We start from the raw sequence: 18842 nt of genomic DNA, 5'->3' as shown, positions 1-18842 counted from the left end.
ACCTATCCATGTCTTTACACGCATTGACATACGCGTGTGTGCGCGGACGACGAACTCTGGCGTCCCATCGAAAGCCACCGCCGTCATCGTAGTCTGTCTGCTTGGCTGCCTACTCGTGTCCCTTCGTTTCGAAATAATCTGTTCGTGGGAGCATTGGGTATGCGTGAAAAGAATGTGTCTTTTTACGACTCATTTTAATCCAATTTCCTCTGAGAAGCTACTCCGCCGTAATGTTTAACAATATTGAATCATGAATTCTTAGAGTAATTCCGGAGGATACAGCATGCCATGCGCCGAAAGGTTTTAACTACGATGAAGTAGTTCTGCATTCTTTCTTTCGTACAAGTTTTTGCTTTCTTTGTAAATATGTTCAATTGGCAAAGTCCGAGTGACAGGCGGTCGAGGTCGGCGGTGAGAGCGGCCGGAGGCACGCTCGAATGACACGCGGATTGCACGCCAGGGGCACGCGTGTTGCTGTTTTGCCTCGTGTGTAGTATGGGACCAAGATATAGTGAGAATGTAAATTAAACCAGTGAGTACCGGTATCGTCTGATATCATTAGGTTGTAGATTCATTTTAGGGTTGTATACTCAAGTCTAATTTAAATTTTCGTACAATAAAAAAATATGCTTTTTTATAGTTATCTATTATCTATAATAGATAACCATAATAGAATTATACTACTTTTCTAATATTTATTACATGAATATCGATCTTTTGTATATTTATTTTTCTTATTTTATTTCGTTGATTTCTAAGAAATCAATTCCATTATTTTTTTATACAATCCTGTCCAGATGTTATATATTTGTATTTCTATTGACTCCTTTAGTCTCGAACTATTTCGTGACTATTTTGACTAGTTTTGATTTTATAATCTCGCTATATCATGGACCGTACTATAGTTTGAATAATAATTGATCCATTTAATCGATCGCGGTCACACCCGTTTCTTCATCGTGAAAAACATATCGTATCGTGTTCGGTCAGCCCGCGCTATTTATTATTCTACCATTCAAGAGCAGGTCAACGACGTCATTGTTTCCTTTCGCGCGAATTAAGATGGCAGTCTCGCGAATTCAAGCTCGCGCGTGTAGTCAAACATATAAAAGAAAAATTGAGATGCGTATAAAATGGATGAATGTATGTATAATGAGGATTTTTCTGATTTTTTTTTTTTCTCTATTTTATTGGTGCCGTGTTGATAATCATAAGTTTTAAATTGTGTGATGACAGCTTGTGTGTTTTCACGCTGCCATTTACATTTCACTTTTTTTTAATCGGCTACTGGAAGGAAGTCACTACGCTGGTCAAAATATATATTCTTTTTATAAAGAAGATCTTTTCGTATTTATCATTGTAAGTTATGATAATTGTTTCTATTTTTTTCTTTTTTTAATTGGTACACAGTATTATCATATATAATTTATATATGATTTATTTCTTAATAATAAAATTTGAAGTGAGTAAATTTTAATAAGAATTGTCGTACGCGTGGAAACAAATTATAGGTTAAGTTGGTAAAGAAATGTGTTAATCAACTATTTCATCAAACTTTCTACATATGTGTATAAAATATTGGCTTTGAAATTATTACGTTGATCAATCTTTTATTTTGCATCATTTTTCTCAAATACATATTCAAATACATTCGCTTTATATTCCTGTCATATAAGTGAAATTATACATTTTTATTATTTTCTTATCATTCTTTATTACAAATATTTAAAATTAATTTCGATATATATATATAATAAACTTAATCTTTGTTGGAATATCATTATAAAATATATATTTGTGCTTCGAATCATTCTTCGGGAATAATGATTCGCAATTCGGAAAAATAAATGTAAACCTTTAAAAAGCGACGTGTTCGACTCGTTAATAAATTAGAATGCATTTATGATCCGTCACGCGTTCCAGGTTGAATGACGTCAAATGATACAAGGTCGTATATACATCTTTCAGCCACTTGGCAATTTATTAATTTATAATTGTTTCGAGTAATTGTCAACAAAATTTAAAATTACAAAATTGAAATCAAATAATATTCTTCGTTAATATTTTGTTTTTGTATTTTATATCTTTTATATTTCTTTTTTTCTAATCATGGTTTGATTATTAGATAGAATGATTCTAACTTTTTTTCTTTTTAATAGCCTAAAAAAAAATGAAATTGAAAAAATTACTTATATTATTTTATATTATATTTCTTACCTTGATAATAATTTGTTTCAATCTCAGATGATTGATGTAGATTCAAGATTAATTATATTTACTCTTTAATGAAAGTATAATATCCACTACGCAGAAGATTATAGATATAAATATTATTGTTTCTAACGTGATAGAATATGATGTCGTTGAGATTTTGTCATCAAATATTTATATTTGACGAGTATATCTACGTACACAATCTTTCTTAAAGTTATATATTTTTTAAACTCCTTCAAAATTTATTTACTATTTTAATTTCTTTACAAATATTTATATTATATCTTTTATCTTTAAAAAAATGATTTTTTCATAAGCATAATTTCGTGCAGAATCTTTTTTTAAAATCGTTTTTAGATTTTTAAAGTTAGTCATTTAATTATTTATAATTTATTTTTCATTAATAAAACATAATATTTTGATTAGAAAAATTGATTTTAATTTGTTATTTAAGTTTCATCATTAATTTACTTAATAGTTATTATTGATTCCTTCATTTGTTTGTCATTTATAATCACAATATGATCACTATAATTGTCGAATACCAATGAACAGTTTCAGTCATGAATCAACGATTCCATTATACCGGGAAATCTATAAAAACAATTATATAAATACTTATTTTTTACAATAAATTTTATTAATTTTTTTATTCTATCATATTTGTCGCATAATATAAATAGTTGAGAGATTCAATTGCTTCCAACACGTTTACTATTTGATCATCAATATATTATTTGTCCAAATAGTATATTTATTTCTATAATCTGGTGTTAATTCCATAGCTTTGTTGAATGATGAATCGGATAGGTGTACTTTCCCAAAGGATTTATTATTTTAATTTAAACTGATTTATGTAGGATGAGAATCTAAATAGATTCTTTAATAATTGCTTTTTTTATTTTGAATATTTTTAATTTTCATTATACGAATATTTATAAAATTGTTTATAATTTATAAATATTCATATAAATTGAATCGATACTTATTTTTCAAAAAGAATGTTTGTATTTATGATACGAAATAAAATGGAATTAGTTAGATAATAGTATGTCTACATAAGAATTATGTAACAAATAATCGTCTGAGAGAAATAATTATATCTTATGAGTAAGATAGAAACAATATATTAAAATTCAAGGAGAATGATATAGTAAAAAAAAAATGAAAAATACAAAATAAATTTAAAGAAATGATAATCTTTGCTTTTATATCAAAATATTACAGAATCATTTTATTATTTGATCTAATGTTAGAGAATTAAAATTAGTACCTTAAAGATAGAATAGAATCCATATCAAAAATATTTTTTTTTCATAATTTTTTTTTTTTTAATTTTCAAGGTCATTGCTAGCATTTTATACAAGATATATATATATAGATATTTTTTTTTGCCATTGCATCTTGTAATGAATATTAGTATGTAATTTAATTCTTGAAGAGTTAGCTACAATGCTGGTGAAACGTTGGAATATAATTCCTTGTGGACATGGCTTACAGCCGGAAGCCTCGAATAGTAATAACTACAGTGGTTGTCAAGAGTTTCCGGTTACAATGTACTATCGTTTTACTATATTGTTGAAGTGATGAATTTTTTGTAAATATGTAAAAGGTGTATTTTATAAATTATAAATTTTTAGTACATAAAAAAAAGTAAAAATAAAAATACAATTTGTTTGTAGGTTTTAATAATTATATATAGACATGGGTTTAGAATTCTTGTAGTTGTCTTGAATGTTATAATATATTTATTGACATTCGTAATTGAAAATAATTAAAATTAAATAATAATTAGTATTATTATTTTCAAAGATATTTGCAATATTTATTTCGATACGAATGAAACACTTTGTATAGGAGTTTTAATACAAATAAAACATAGTATACATAAATATTCCATTATTGATGGTATTATATAAACTTGTATAGATTATAATTATAAATACAATTTAATGCAAACAGTGCACTTTAACATAAGAATTTTAACACAAATGGAGTACAGTATACATATAATTTCACTACTACGGTACATCCTGTATAGATTTGTGTAATTCGAGTTCTAACAGACTTTGAATTAGTGAACCTGCCGCGTGGGACATCCTTGGATCGAAACTGCTCGATGGATGTTATTCTCGTTTCCGTGAATTACCACCCATGACGACCAATATTCTGAAGGGAAAAAATGGGTGACGTCATCCACTCCCACGAACCATGCACGAAAAGAGAGAAACAAACGTTTTGCAACTTTATTTTTCCCTTTCTCTCTTACACGTGGTCTTCTATCATTTATACGCTTTCTGTAAATGGTACTGTAAATCTAATAAATAATTAATATAATATAATATATAGCACATATAGACATTCTCAAAATTAAAATTTTATGGAATTCCATAGGTTTTATTTTTTACTTTACTTTCAGTGAATAAAATTTCCTAATTTAATTTCCTTAATTCTCTGATTCATTAAATTAATCGTTTCCTAACTATTACCGATAATAACAATTACAAAACACGTTCCTACGAATTTTTAAACAAGAAAACACTCTTGCGCGTGCATAACGGAAGCGAATTAATCCGCTTTCGTTAATCTTCGACTTCCGGTACGCGAAAGGTTTCTAATCGAGGAACGTCCCAGTTAGAATATTAATGAATCGAAATAGATATGAAAGATAAAAAAAAAATATGTTTTTCAAATATATATACTTGTTAATAATTATAACATATATTACGTAATTATCGATATACCCGTGAATTGGAAGGTTAAATATGGATATCCTTTGGTTGTGACATTTAACATGTAATATCGTGAATTTAATATACGTGGAATTAATCGCATGACGTATTATAGGGAAATCGTTCTTTGGAAAGTTGAAATAGCTATTGTTCTTGTTGAATTTCGTCTGATAAAATGATATTCACTTTAATGAAATTCAAATAATTGATTTCTTCGATTTATTTTTGGCGATGTTTTAAATAATTCCTCTTGCGTTAATATAAAGACAGATATTAAAATATTAACGATAAAACTTTAAACGATCTTAAATAACTTAAAAACTTCTTCGAACTTTTCAACTTGTTTCAAATTGAATATTTCTTTTCCATCGTTGTATGCTAATGTGTATCTCGTTTGACGTCAATAGGATACGGATAAACGCGAATCCGCATTGTTAGAGGTCTTCTTGAAAAACATTCCAAAGTTCTCGTCGAAATTACGTGGAAACATTTTATTTTTTGTTTCGAATTTAACTTTACTTATTTTCTTAATTAGCATAATTTAAGTTCAATGTTGCGTGTAGGTATATACCATCGAGAATAAAAGAGTTAATGCGGTACATTGATGTATAAATGATACATATATATATATATTAAGCAGAACGTGTACGTAAAATGCTAACAGGATGTTTTCTCTGAACCTATAATGCAAGTTTGCTTTGACATGCATCTTTTTTTCAACGCGTTCATTTAAACCACGTTTAGACAATTTTTTAATCGATTAATTTTCAATCGTACAAATACCACTCGAAAAATAGAAAAATCTTAATAAATATAAAACAGAAATGTAAAATTTAGAATTTATTAATAGTATCAAAGGCATGATATTGCCATGTAAGTATATTAAAAAAAGAGAAACACTGTACAGAATATATATTTATAATAATCATAGAAAAATCTTAATAAATATAAAAAAGAAATGTAGAATTTAGAATTTATTAATAGTATCAAAGGCATGATATTGCCATATAAGTAAGTATATATATATTAAAAAAAAGAGAAACACTATACAGAATATATATTTATAATAATCGAAGAAGATGTATCTTATAATAATTATAAGATTTCAAAAGATATCTTGAGAAATAAAAAATACTATATAGGACATAAGAGAAATATTTTATAATTACCAGAATTCATTTCGCATATTTATCCAAACTAATCGATTATCAATTTTTTTTTTAGATATCTGCTGCATATAATATTAACCATCGACTGTGTAAAACAAGATAGTATAATTGATAGAATAGGAAAAGGGAGATATCGATGGATGTCGGTCAGAAGTTACTCATGCCCAAGCGAACGGGATCTCTTTAAAAAAAGAACGTACGTGTATTAGTCAGCGGCGATAGAGAAGAACTTGTTTGCTTTAAAGCAAGTTTTACTAGAAAAACAGCTTGCCATGTTAGTCATCCGAGATGATATTGGAATTCCAGAACCGTGAATTTAAAGACAGGTGATTCTTTCTTGAAGGAAAGTTAGTGAAAATTGTTTTAAAACGTGTATTTATTTATTCGAGTCGTTCTTTTTTTTTTTTTTTTCGCATTGAGAAAAATGATTCCTGCTTGTCAATTATAACGTTGTTATATCAAAATATAACTCGAACACTCTAGCTTTATTATCTTATGAAAAATTATCTTCTTCGTAGTTTTACGTTCCTTCTTTTGCATATTGGTTATGATTTCGTTAAATATTTCGCGAGATTGCATAAAGTGAATTAACATCGTGCAATCCAGAATGTCATGACTCAGAATATCGCGTTCGTGACAATACTGTATTATACGTTAAGTGACTTGTAGTTACTACGAAATGCTTTTTTTCTACTCATCCGAGCTAACGTTGAAAAGAGAAAAGGAAATGAAATGATATAAAAAAAAAATCTTTATATATATACGTTTAATCGTGTCGCATCCATTTCTCGACGTTTCGTTTTAAAATCTTCAGATAAATATAATAATAAGTTTCATATCAGCGGAGAAATTCAAAGTGTGCATGGTAAAAATTTTAATATAAAGAAAAAACAAAAGCGATCTATTAGCCGTTTATCAGATCGTGGATCATCGACGATCCACGTGAAATAAGTTGTTATCTTTTCGTGCTCAACAATATTTTTTTATATTAATTAAAATAAATGTTACATCGATACTTGAAGAATTCAAGTATATAGATAAATATAGACGAAGAAATTACGTTTACATAGCTGTACATTTCAATAAAAGTATGTATGAAATGTTAACTTTTCAACATGGTTGATTTCGATACTTTTCAATTAGTCGAAACTATCTTCTTGCAAATCTCTTCGTCCCTCACTTAATTTAATTCCTCTCGAAAATTCCCCTCGATCAAATATAGTATCTTATTAACTCGAGTTGATCTTTAACACTGCAACATTTTTAAAGTATCAGAAATGCTCTCTGAGAAGTTCTCGACCTTTCATTCGTCACAGTTCGTTCTTTTGCTCGACAGGTGAAGGGATTTCTTATTCCATGGTCTTATCACATCGATCAAATTTCTTGCTCTTCAATTTCTGGATGGATTCAACGGGTTAATGAAATACACATGAAAACAAGGGATTACGTTAAGTTAGAAATCTAATCGCGAAAGATAGGAAGATCATCGGTATCCTTGGACTCCCAATAGAGATAGATAGAGGCGTTCAGGGAATTCATCCCGATCGGGTAACGCGGTTCACGATTTTTCTGAATAGAAATCTCGTTATCACCTTGGCTTCTCGCTTTACAAGACCACGTGCGCATCTAGTTTACGCGAGGACATCGGATTACTCGAGTGCTCGTATTTCATCTGTGTAATGCTTATTAAATTTAGCACACGTGACTGGATCTTTTCAAGTCCTTGCCTTGGTAGGCCTTCGTTTTTGTACAGAACCCTCTGTCCAAGCAGGATTTCCTTTTTTCAATTTTCCAGCAGTGGGATAAAATGTTTTTTTCAACATTAAGTTCGCCTTATTTTAAGTAAAATTATAAAAGTATGAGTGAACGAATTGAGGTACAGAGGTAAAGTAGAATGTTATTAGAATTTTATCATTTTCGTAATTAATCAAAATTCTATTTCAATCATAAAATGAAGTATTTAACAGATTTGAATTTACGAATATCTGTATTGACATATTGATCCTATTCGATAGTTAAAATCGGAGGATGGATCACGAAAATGTCGGAAATAGCGTGAAAGGGAGCTTAGTGGACGAAACGAGAGACGATGGAGAAGAATTCGTCACAGAGGGGACACGTGTTGGGGCAAGTTCAGTTCCTGGAATTGGTCAGATTTTTCTGGATTCTGGCTTACGTGTAAAAGTACAACCAAACGTACACCGATGGACTCCTTCGTTTCCCAAAAATCTTTTCGATTTTACTTTTCACGAGTCAACACTGAAAAAATTAACACTATACTGATCCTCCCCGAGTGACAACTGAACTAATCGATTCTCTCTTCGACAGAGCTACGAGTTTCTTCGCTCCTTGTCCTCCTCGAAAAAGAGGGGAACGGGTTGGGAGGAAAGGAAGGAAAGGAGAGGAAAAAGAGGTGAATTTTCGTGCGATACACGCGAAAAACGCAACACGCGTGCAAACACGGCGCGCGTTTTATTCGCGCGCGTAACGAGCTCCTATGTATCGGCAACAAAGAACAATGGCCGGAGATGAGGAACAAAGGGAACGTTTAGAAAACACTCGCGAAACAATCGAGTGAATGCCGATCGATCGTACGCGTCACTCGCAACCCCGTTTATACACCGGCTCTCCTGCCTCTCTCCCTTTGCTACTCACGGTTTCGAGCGAGAAAAAGGGAGAAATTCATGAGTGGAAAATAGTTGGTGTTGGAATACCGGAAGTTGATTCCTTTCGAAAAGTATTTCTTTGGGGAAATACTTTGTCGGTAGTTGATTTTTTCCCTTTTCTCGTTTTTCTCTTTATTTTATTTTATTTTTTCTTTTTCTTTTTTCTAGATTCGGAGAAAGGGGACAATGGAAATGGGTTTCGCTCGTTGAACATAAATTTTGATGGTTTTTTACGATCGAAAGAGGAGGGGTTTTTTGGTAGTATTATTGGATACGAAGAGATGAATAATATTGAATAATTTTTGTGTTTTTTTTTTTGAAAGAAAAATATTTGTTGTAATATATATTAGTACCGCATGTGATTAGATACTTATAGGTAGTTTTTCTCGATTGATTGTAATATTGGATGATAGTTTTTGTTCATTAATATTATTTTAAGTAGTTGTAGAATTTCAATTTAGGAAGTTATTGTAAAATTATATTGAATTTTATTTTTATGGAAACTCGATAGACTTTTTATAAAAAAATTGGATTAATTATTTGACCAATATAATCGAAATAAAAAAGATTGAAAAATTGTATGGCACGTTTAAGATTTTTATTCTCGTATTGCGCAGAAATACGAAATGGTAAATTCGGAGACTTTTTGTTCGTGTTTAATATTTGGAAATAAATTGGGGAATTATTTGTGTAAATTTTTCATTTGGACTTTGAAAGTTTTTTTTTTTTTTATTTGAAATTAAAATTTCTTTTAAACGAATACGTTCATTAGCATTGTTCGTTGCTCCATTTTGGAAAAATAACAAGGTCGGTAAAAAATTAAATAGAAGAATAGAAATGGAATAGGTTTCTCCTTTTTATTATCAATCGTTCATTGTACGATGCTTTTTATTTCAATCCTCGTGAAACTAGTTAGCATAAAATAAGGCAGAAAAGCGGGTCAAGGTTGTTGATCGATTGTTACGGAATAACTGCATGCAGAAAAAAACTCGATTATCATTCAAAGAAAACTCAGCAATGTGATTAGGTATTAAACTTTCTTAAAATAATTTTATCTTTGGACACAAGATAAAATTGTCGATTCTCACATATATATTTTTAATTGTGATTATTATATTCACATATAAAAATTATATATCCATCCTCTTAATACATCTCAAGCTCAAATTTCCATAATTCCTAATTAATTATAATATATTCAAATACCTGGACATATCACATATCTTTAATTGTAAAGTTCTCAATCTTTTCGTGTTTATTTCTCACATTGTATTCAAAAGCTTTTATCATTTTGCACTTTTTATTCATATTTCAATTATAGAATTCTTTTAAACGCAAGAATAGGAAGGAATAGATTACAACGATCCTTTGCATGATCCAATCCAAAATCTAATAATACCTAAATCATTTCTAAATAAAAATTGTTATAAAAGACATGGAAATCGTAATACAAATTAATTATTCGTTCCATTTAAGTGAATTAAGAAAAAGGTTATTATCAATCATCATCGACAATCGAATGAAAACGTTTCGATCCGATTTCACGATGATTGGAAGCCAATCTTCCGGCAAATTCGTTGCACCTTATGCACATTCTTGTTCACCAATCGATCAGCCACGATACCTGATAACAGTGTTCAGTAACGCCTACAATTTGCTGGATCGAGGCCTCGCTTACCATTTCCTGTTATGTAAATTGCATTACATTATATAACGGTGAACGATCGGAACAGGAAGCAAGGAGTGGCTAACGCACAACGCGATGCTAATACGAGAACTGCTATCCTCGTCGCTCATTAACCGCAATCGTCTATCATTGCGATAAAACACGCTCGGCTTTTGCGCGTATCTGTGCTATGCACGCGTGTTGAAACAACCGCTTTGGATTTGTATCGGGACAAGGATATCTCGTCGCGCGAATTTCTCGATTCGTTTCATGAAAATATTTTATACGTCAATATTCGATAAGCAAAATTCGTTGCTTGAAATTCGTTATCGTTCGTCTTATCCCGATAAGAAGGGTGCATACGTAAAAATAAAAATCTTTCCGTATCTATAAATGGAGAAACCGGGGAAAAATATCGCACACGTGCGCTCGCGTTGATCGAGTAACAGAAGCGTGTGCTGCACGTTGGCCAAACTATCTCTCTGCTTCCCTTTTGGTCTCGCCTTTCGACCACCCCCTCTCGCTATCTACGTCTACGAAGATTACCTCTCCGAGACCGCTTCTCCTTTTTACTGCCGCCACGTGTGAGAGTTAAGTTACCGTGCTATCTCGGGCAGACGGGTCCACGAGTCTGCTCGATGACGACGATGATTCTTCGGTTACAGTTCTTCAAAACTCCTCTTCTCGCGCCCTTCTTCGTGACCTTTTCCTCGATTCCTTTTCTTGGAATCTTGGGCTTTGATAAACGAGAGGGTATGCATTTTTGTAAAATTTAGAAGGAAAATGCGAGAACAGAATCGAAAGATAATTTGTAATCCTCAACGACCGCTTCAAACTTTGAGGCTATAGAATCTTTCTGGAATCTTTCCATCGAAAAAAAGATTTTTTTTTCACGCATAGCTCTTTTCCAAGCAGTCTCTCGACAACTGTTTCTTCCTCAAGTGCACCCTTTGTGAAGACACACGCCACCTCGTTGCACCGCACCCCAAGGCAAAGAGCTGCTCATTTCTATTTTCGCGACGCTCCTCGTGAATACTATACCTACTTGGAGTTTGTCACAAAAAAAGGAAAGGAAAGGAAAGGAAAGGAAATACAAATGAGAAACGTTTTTAGTTACGCGTTCATATATATATGTATAAAAGATGTCCACCTTTTCTGGGTTAGTAGATTCTGCAGGAAAAAAGAACTCTGTGTGGGTCTTTCCTGGTAAATAAACTCTGGTAAATCGACTAAAGTCGGTGAGCATTGAAGTTCTTTCATTGCTATTGTTGCTGTTTGCGTAGCTACCGCAATTGTTCTCGAAACCTTACGATTCTTTGAGAGTATTATTCTTAATATCGTTATATGTCTTTGATTCCTCTTCGATTCTTCTTCCCTTCGCGTTTTTAATTCCCCTTTCCCATCCTCGTTGCCCTCTCAATTCAAATAATTGTCATCACGATTCAATATAAGTCGATCTTGTAGAAGTTCTTCTCGTGATTATCACCATTAATTACGGATAATTAATCCGTTAATCCAACTCTATTTGACCATGTCGCCATGTTATCAATTACAATCCGTTCTAATTATATTTATGCTAATTACAATCAACTTCGTAACGTCCACAGATGTATCTGCGGTTATCCATTTAATTTTAACAGGTATATCTGTTCCACTCGGTCTCGTGTTTCGTCGCGATAGAATCGTACAAACGTGTGACCACAGTTACGTCATTATTGCTATAATGTTACGTATCACATATTGTCTATCTCAGATGCGTTGAATACAGCCTGGTAACCGAGTTTCGAAAAGAAATCGCTGTTCGAAACTTTGAGAGAATCGTCCATCCAGAAGGGAATTTTATTTTTCGAATTTCTCTCTCGTTTCGATCAAAATCCCAACATAGAATATTTAATCTCTCTTATCTTGCGCGTATTTGTGCGCAGATATCACTTTGGTAAAAATAAAATTCTCAATTAGATTTAATTCGAAAAGGTAAAGGGTTGATTTTTAAAAATGTTATCGCAAGGAGAAACAACGATTGTCTCGTCAATTTTTTTTTTTTTTTAATCCATACTGAAGAAGAATTTACGGCACGATAAAAACAGGTTAACAAAGAGGTCGGCGTGGAATTTCTTTCAAATTGCTTTCAATTGGCGAGACATTAGTCAGCCTTGACGTTGCACATACGGCGCCATATCGATAACAATGTTACACGAACAACACTTTACGTATTGCGTAATATTTTAAGTATCTTCCTTTTGTGTCTTGCCCGTTGCAATTTCTCGAAAAAAGAAAAGATTCCTTGCCGCCAACACAGTCTAATTAGTTTTCATTGGAATTCCTTTTATCTTATTTTCTTGGCTACGCGTTGTTTACCGTTGACGATGAAAAATTGGAACGACGAGCAACACGTTTTATCCGGATAAATATCGTACTCATGATAGGAAATAGATAATAGCTACTGCGTAGGTGTAATCGTAGGAGAAATAATAGATTAATTTTGTAGTTTTAATTAGCGTTACGAGAAGAATGAATCTGTGTTAATTAAATGTTGATTAAAGGGCGAGTTTTTCGTTATTGGCTCGATCCAAGGGTTATATGGGGAGGTTGTTGAATTTTTAATTTAATTTGATTAGAGGAGAGAAGGTGATGACGTGCATTTTGTTCTACGATCTAGAAAGTTTAAAAATAGTTAGGGAAATAAATAATTGGATAGTTGCGTGAATTTTAAAACTTGATTGGGAAAGTTTGATAGTGAGAAGGAATAATTCTTGATGATCAAGAAGCTGGTATTGGATGTTTAATTTATCTTTGCAGTAATTTTGGAAAAATATAAATCGCTTTATTTTTAGACACTTATTTATTATCTTTCGATAAAATTAAAAAAGAAAAGGAATTGGAAGAATTTTTAATAGAATTATCAATCAAGTACTACTATTAATTTTATCTCTATAATTTTTGTTACTTTCGTGTCAAACGAATAGTAACATTATCTATTCTTGATTTCTAGATTTCAAGAAAGGTATGCACATATCAGATATCGATCGTCAAACATCAAAAAAGAGAAAAACACGGCGTATTTCAGATGCAAAATTTCCACCGCGAAAACGGAAACGATATCTTCCAGATATTTTAATCCTCTTAGAAAGTCAAATTTTTGGCAAGCTTCCCAAAATTTCGATCCTCTTTTTTTTCAACGATTTGGTGCGCCATCATCCTCGGTGTTGGTGGTACACGCACACGACCGTAAAATTCCTTCGAGATACGCGTTGTTCGCGTTCATCCTTTCCGCTTCTTCCTTTAGGATCCATCCCCGCCCAAAGTCTTCCGGTTCGGGAGATCTATCGCGACTTTCATAAAAGCGAGAAATCGCAAAAATTTTTGCCACGCTCGTCGTAATATTTTATCCTGTTCGAGAACGAAAAATTGAAAGGAATGGAATGCATAATTCGATAGTTTTGTACGGGAATTATTCATGCTGATCGAATGATTCGAAGTGAGAGAAATTAATGAGAAAGGGATATTTTTTTTATATCTTTCATCTCTGAATTAAAAATTAATTCTGGACATTTAATAATGCATTTGAAGAAGAAAGAAAATATAATCTCGAGACTAAATTTAAAGTTTAAAATTGTTGAAATTCTTGAGAGAAGGAGGAGAATAATCTAATTTTCTGAGAATACTGTCCCATTTTTCTGTCACGTTATATAAATAAAATAAAGTTTCTCTTCTATTTATTAACCAAGAGTATCCAAGATATTTCCAAGAATAAAAAGAACAAGAAAAAGAGAACAGTCTTCTAAAAACTAACCCTCTATTGTACAGAATCCACTTTTACGACCCTCCTTTTGTCTCAAAGCCAACTAACGATACTTGGTCCAAAAAATAAAATAAAAAAAAAATTAAAAAAAACAAAAAAAATACGAAGGAGAAACCCAAGATAAAATCTGCATCTCGGCTGTCTTCCATGATACTTCTCTTTCCGTGGCCACAATCAGACAAAAGGGTCAGTGCTCCCCAGTGAAGCGAAGCGCAATCCGAGTGCGCCTGTAAAGCGATCTGCATAGACTACGAGGAGGCCACCTATGTCGTGGAATCAATTTATGTAACATTGTTATGTCCTACTCCAAGTATATACACAACGTGTAATCGATTGAAGAAATGTAGCCAGGTAAAATCACTCGACCCGTTAAGGTTTTACGTATGTGCTCGATCGACAAATTGGCAGAGACTTGAAAAGAACCAAAATGGAGATTAATCGCGAATTAGTTAGCACGCGATACGTATCATTCCCTCCATAATGATAGAATTATGTAAATCTAAAATTAAAGCTTAAAATATCCGAATAGTCCGTTGAATAATCAAGTTAACCATCCCACTGTGAATGCACGTTGAATCAAATTACTTGACGTGCACTTTTTTTTGTGTAGGAAGGAAATTATGTAAATTTAAAATGTATATATATATATAAGCATATCGCACAACCGTGACCGTGATCCTCTTCTCTGAATTTAATCTGATTATCGTACGTCATAAAGGCTACCGACTCTGCGTTCGAAGAATTCTTCGAACCCGTATCGCCATCATATCTCGAAACGGTCGGTACGATTGAATCAACTCGATAAACTCGAGCCGTTCGATGGGCCACCCTCGACAGCTTTTCTTTAGTGGCAGACACAACCCACGTGGATGATGTTTCACGATGCAAACAGCTTTGTTTTCATCAACCGGAGTGTACCGGTGTTATGCAAACAACACGATAAAGCAGCGGGCAAACCGTGTGCCATTCCCTTTCTTTATTGGCCGGACGTGACCTTACCGACCGAGATTTTACCGAGACGAAAAATTAAGGTCGGCGACCAGAAGTATTCCGACCCTTGCCTCCCGATGGCTTCTTCGATCCAGACAGTGTCTGCAAAAAAATAGGATTCGTTGCGTGCTCCCTGCCGTCCATCTTTTCCTTTTGTACAGAACTTTTTTCCCTCACCCCTCTCCACTCTTCTTTCTTCTTCTCTCTCTTCTTTTTTTACATTTTCTCTCGTTCTCTACCTTGTTCACTTTGTAGGTTATGTTTGACGAGTAAACGAAGAACGATCAAATACTGGGAAAGTATGAGTAGTGGGATAAAAGGGGTTTCGGATCAATGTAAGTGACTGGGGATTTCGAATGTACAACACGCTTGAAATTGGGATTAAATTTTGAATTTATGTGTTTGATTATAGTCGATATAGCGATGGGTTTGAGAGTGAAGTTCTAGTTAGGGTTAATTATTTGATCGATTATTAAAGGTAGTAAAGTTTAACTGGATGGAATATGTTGATAATATAAGCGATATAAGATGATTTAATTCGGACGACTATTCGTGCTACACTCTCATAATCTCATTTACATATTCGTAATGAGAATTACAGCAAAAAACAAACGTTTATTTCATTCTCACCTTATTAACAGATTTCACCGCTTTAAATTACGAATAATTAACTGATTAGTGCATTAGTTAACCCAATAACAATGAGGACACCTGGAGTAATCGAGTTATACGACGCAATATGGAAACGTTTTAATTATCTCGAGAAAAATATGGAAGATCATTTCCGCTGGCATCTGTTGCAAGTTACAATCGCACGTTTTATCGACGTAATTGGCGAGAATTAAATACCACCTCCCCGTTAATTATCCTCATTACGCAATCCATATCCTCCCTTTTGTGGGGCGGCCATTCGATGATAGGTTCGCGTAAGTTAATTCTATTTCGAGAAATTATTTCGAATTACATAAACCAGCGGATCGTTTCGTTACAATAGGCTTGTATCAATGAACTCGTTTGTCGTATAAACACATGGTCATAACATTTAATACCACCTCTCGAGCGATGAATAGGTTAAAATTGGAAACTGGATGATTATTTTTAACCCTTTTCGTCCATGTTGGGACGGATTGGTTATGCATTTCTTGTGACATAATGCGGAATAACGAGATACTAGATCAAATTGAAGCAATATGTAGCAAATATGTGTATAAATTTGTGCACGGTTGATCGTTTTGGTGTAAGATTCTTTATTATTAGATAAATTATGCATTGCTCGACAGACTGTTTTTTGTATAAATTTTTCCAATTTTAGATTTATATTTAAATATTGACGTTGAATTCAATCCTGTTTCAAAAAGGACTTCCTCTTTATTATTGGAAACGCGATGAGATTGATACATTCGAAATTACAGATCTATATAAATTGTAAAAAAATAGGAAGGTTTCTGCGTTTACTATTCAAATTCAACCTGTTGAATCTGTCTCGTTCGAAAATTTATTCTGGCGAGAAATTTAAAAATTCTGCGAGAATTCTTTAATCTCTTATTTGAATAATAGTAATTCATTACTATAATAAATATAATATTAAAAAATTTTAATATTATTTATAAATAACGACATATATTTGAACTGATACAATTTTTTTTTTTAATTCAACATCTTGTGTATTATTTCTGTAATTCTATTACGGAATATTAACTTCCTCTCATAATATACAATCATAAGAAACATCATAACCAGTGCTAATATTATCAAAACAAAATTTATCTTTCACCACCATATTATTATTCAAATTGTAGAGATAATATCTACAATTTTGTTTATTGCTCTTTATCGTGAGATTACAAAAACCTTTACGTTTAGAAAACTCGAGTTTATCTAAACCCGAATTATTTATTTAAATAATTTATTTTACTCCTCAATTCTCCCAATCCTCATCCCCATATTACAATGTTTTAATCACAAATTCAAAAAAGAAAAAAATAAATTATTCTCCAACCAAAGAATTCATCCCCTGGCTCTCTCGATTGTGCACGGTCGAAGCATCGGAAGATTAAGGGATCGAACATAATGATGAGGCCATCCATCATCACGACCCTATCTATTCGACACTATTTACCCGGTTTATTTTGAGAAACAATTACCGGCCGGTTTTTCCTTTATCATCGGCGCTCGGGATGGCAACGTGATGTCTACACGTGTATCGATCCGGTTAATTATAAACCGCGGCCTTTTAGCGTCCGTTATTTTCGTGTAATTGCGACGCAGCGTAGTGGCCGATCCTATCGAGGGGAAACATTGAATTAATTTTGTTGCGTTCGAGGTTATTCGCGGCTCGTGAAAGTGCTCGCCACGATCGGGTTGTGCAAGATGACCTGTCCATGCGGTTATCGATCGCCTCTAAATTGTGACACGTGTTGTAATTAGTTACAACCTTCGTCTCCTTTTTACGGGTTGACTGACTTTTTTGGGTAAAACGCCGTGGACCGTGAAATGAAACGTAACGGGAGAAAAGTGGTTGGATATATGTATATATAATCCTTCTCTTTTCGAGATCTGAAGATTTTCTTTTTTGTCCAAGTCTTTAAGCTTGAGAGATTTAACGGTTAATTTGTGGATTGGGGGACGAGAAGATAATTCGAGAGGGAGTCATTATTTTAAAATTTGATTCTTGAATCTCTTTCCTTCGTCGTGTAAAAATATCAATCGTCAATTTCAATAATTACACTCAACTATTCACTATTATGAATCAACCTTTTTTGTTAGTTAATTTAGTAGGTTTAATTCGAATTATTCTCAGATTGAGAAATAAAATAATCCTACTTAAATTTCTATTGTACCAATATTGGTGTATTATCTGGAAGTATATTCAAATACTAAAAATTATATTTTGGGGTTTTTCAAGATCAGGAATGGGATGAACTCACCCTTGAGATGGTCAATCTCAAAGTCACCTTCCTTCACTCGCAGGTATGTCCCGGAGACAGGACATGAAAATTATCAGCCACTTGGTAATATCTGTCCGAGACCTTTTTCTTTTTATGACTTTATGATGATATATTGCCGATCTAAATTGGAAAACTTTCTCCAAGGGTTTTAGAAAAAATACAAAATTCCAAGAATTATACCTGGCACATAACTGCACCTGTCGTTTGTCCTCACGTACAGCTCAAACAGCCACGCCTCGAAGACATTATTCTTCGAAGAAGCTCGAGAAAAATATTTTTTCAATCCTATTACCTTAAGTATCGAGACACTTTTATTCACGTCCCTCTGCAATTGCTGAGGACCGGTCGAGGAAATTTTTATGACCCTCTATTTAACGATATTGTTGCAGGTATATTCATAAAGCACGTATACACACCGATCGGCCCGGTGTATATCGGCATTAAAATCGACTCTCTGTTAAACAAGACGACCCGGTTAAAAATAAGAAACCAGTTCAACAGGTTTTCAAAACCGCCGTCGCGGTGAATTTCACGCCGGGGCGACAAAACGATTCGTTTCGATTCGGCCTTGTTGTTGCATCGATTGGTCAATGTTATTAATTAACGTTAATTAACATCGAGAAAGTGCGAGGACAAGCACTTTCCTACTTTCCCT

At 32.8% G+C, this 18842-nt stretch overlaps 1 protein-coding gene across 18 annotated transcripts in view; it reads left to right on the top strand.

Annotated features, from left to right (window-relative positions):
- LOC107998865 (solute carrier organic anion transporter family member 3A1) overlaps window positions 1-18842 on the top strand; it is a 113390-nt gene that overhangs the window by 53145 nt on the left and 41403 nt on the right. For 2 of the 18 annotated variants that reach the window (XM_062080816.1, XM_062080811.1), the window contains exon 16: window positions 6171-6311. The exons of 12 other annotated variants lie outside the window; for them this stretch is intronic. The gene's annotated coding sequence lies outside the window, so the exon portion shown is untranslated. Of the gene's footprint in view, window positions 1-6170; window positions 6442-8130; window positions 18780-18842 lie in introns of all 18 variants that reach the window. 4 more of the 18 variants (XM_062080815.1, XM_062080810.1, XM_062080809.1 and 1 more) reach the window with 3 other exon arrangements.

The sequence above is a fragment of the Apis cerana genome, linkage group LG10 (genome assembly GCF_029169275.1).
Source record: "Apis cerana isolate GH-2021 linkage group LG10, AcerK_1.0, whole genome shotgun sequence".
NCBI lineage: Eukaryota > Metazoa > Arthropoda > Insecta > Hymenoptera > Apidae > Apis > Apis cerana.
This window is presented reverse-complemented; position numbering and strand designations above follow the sequence as displayed.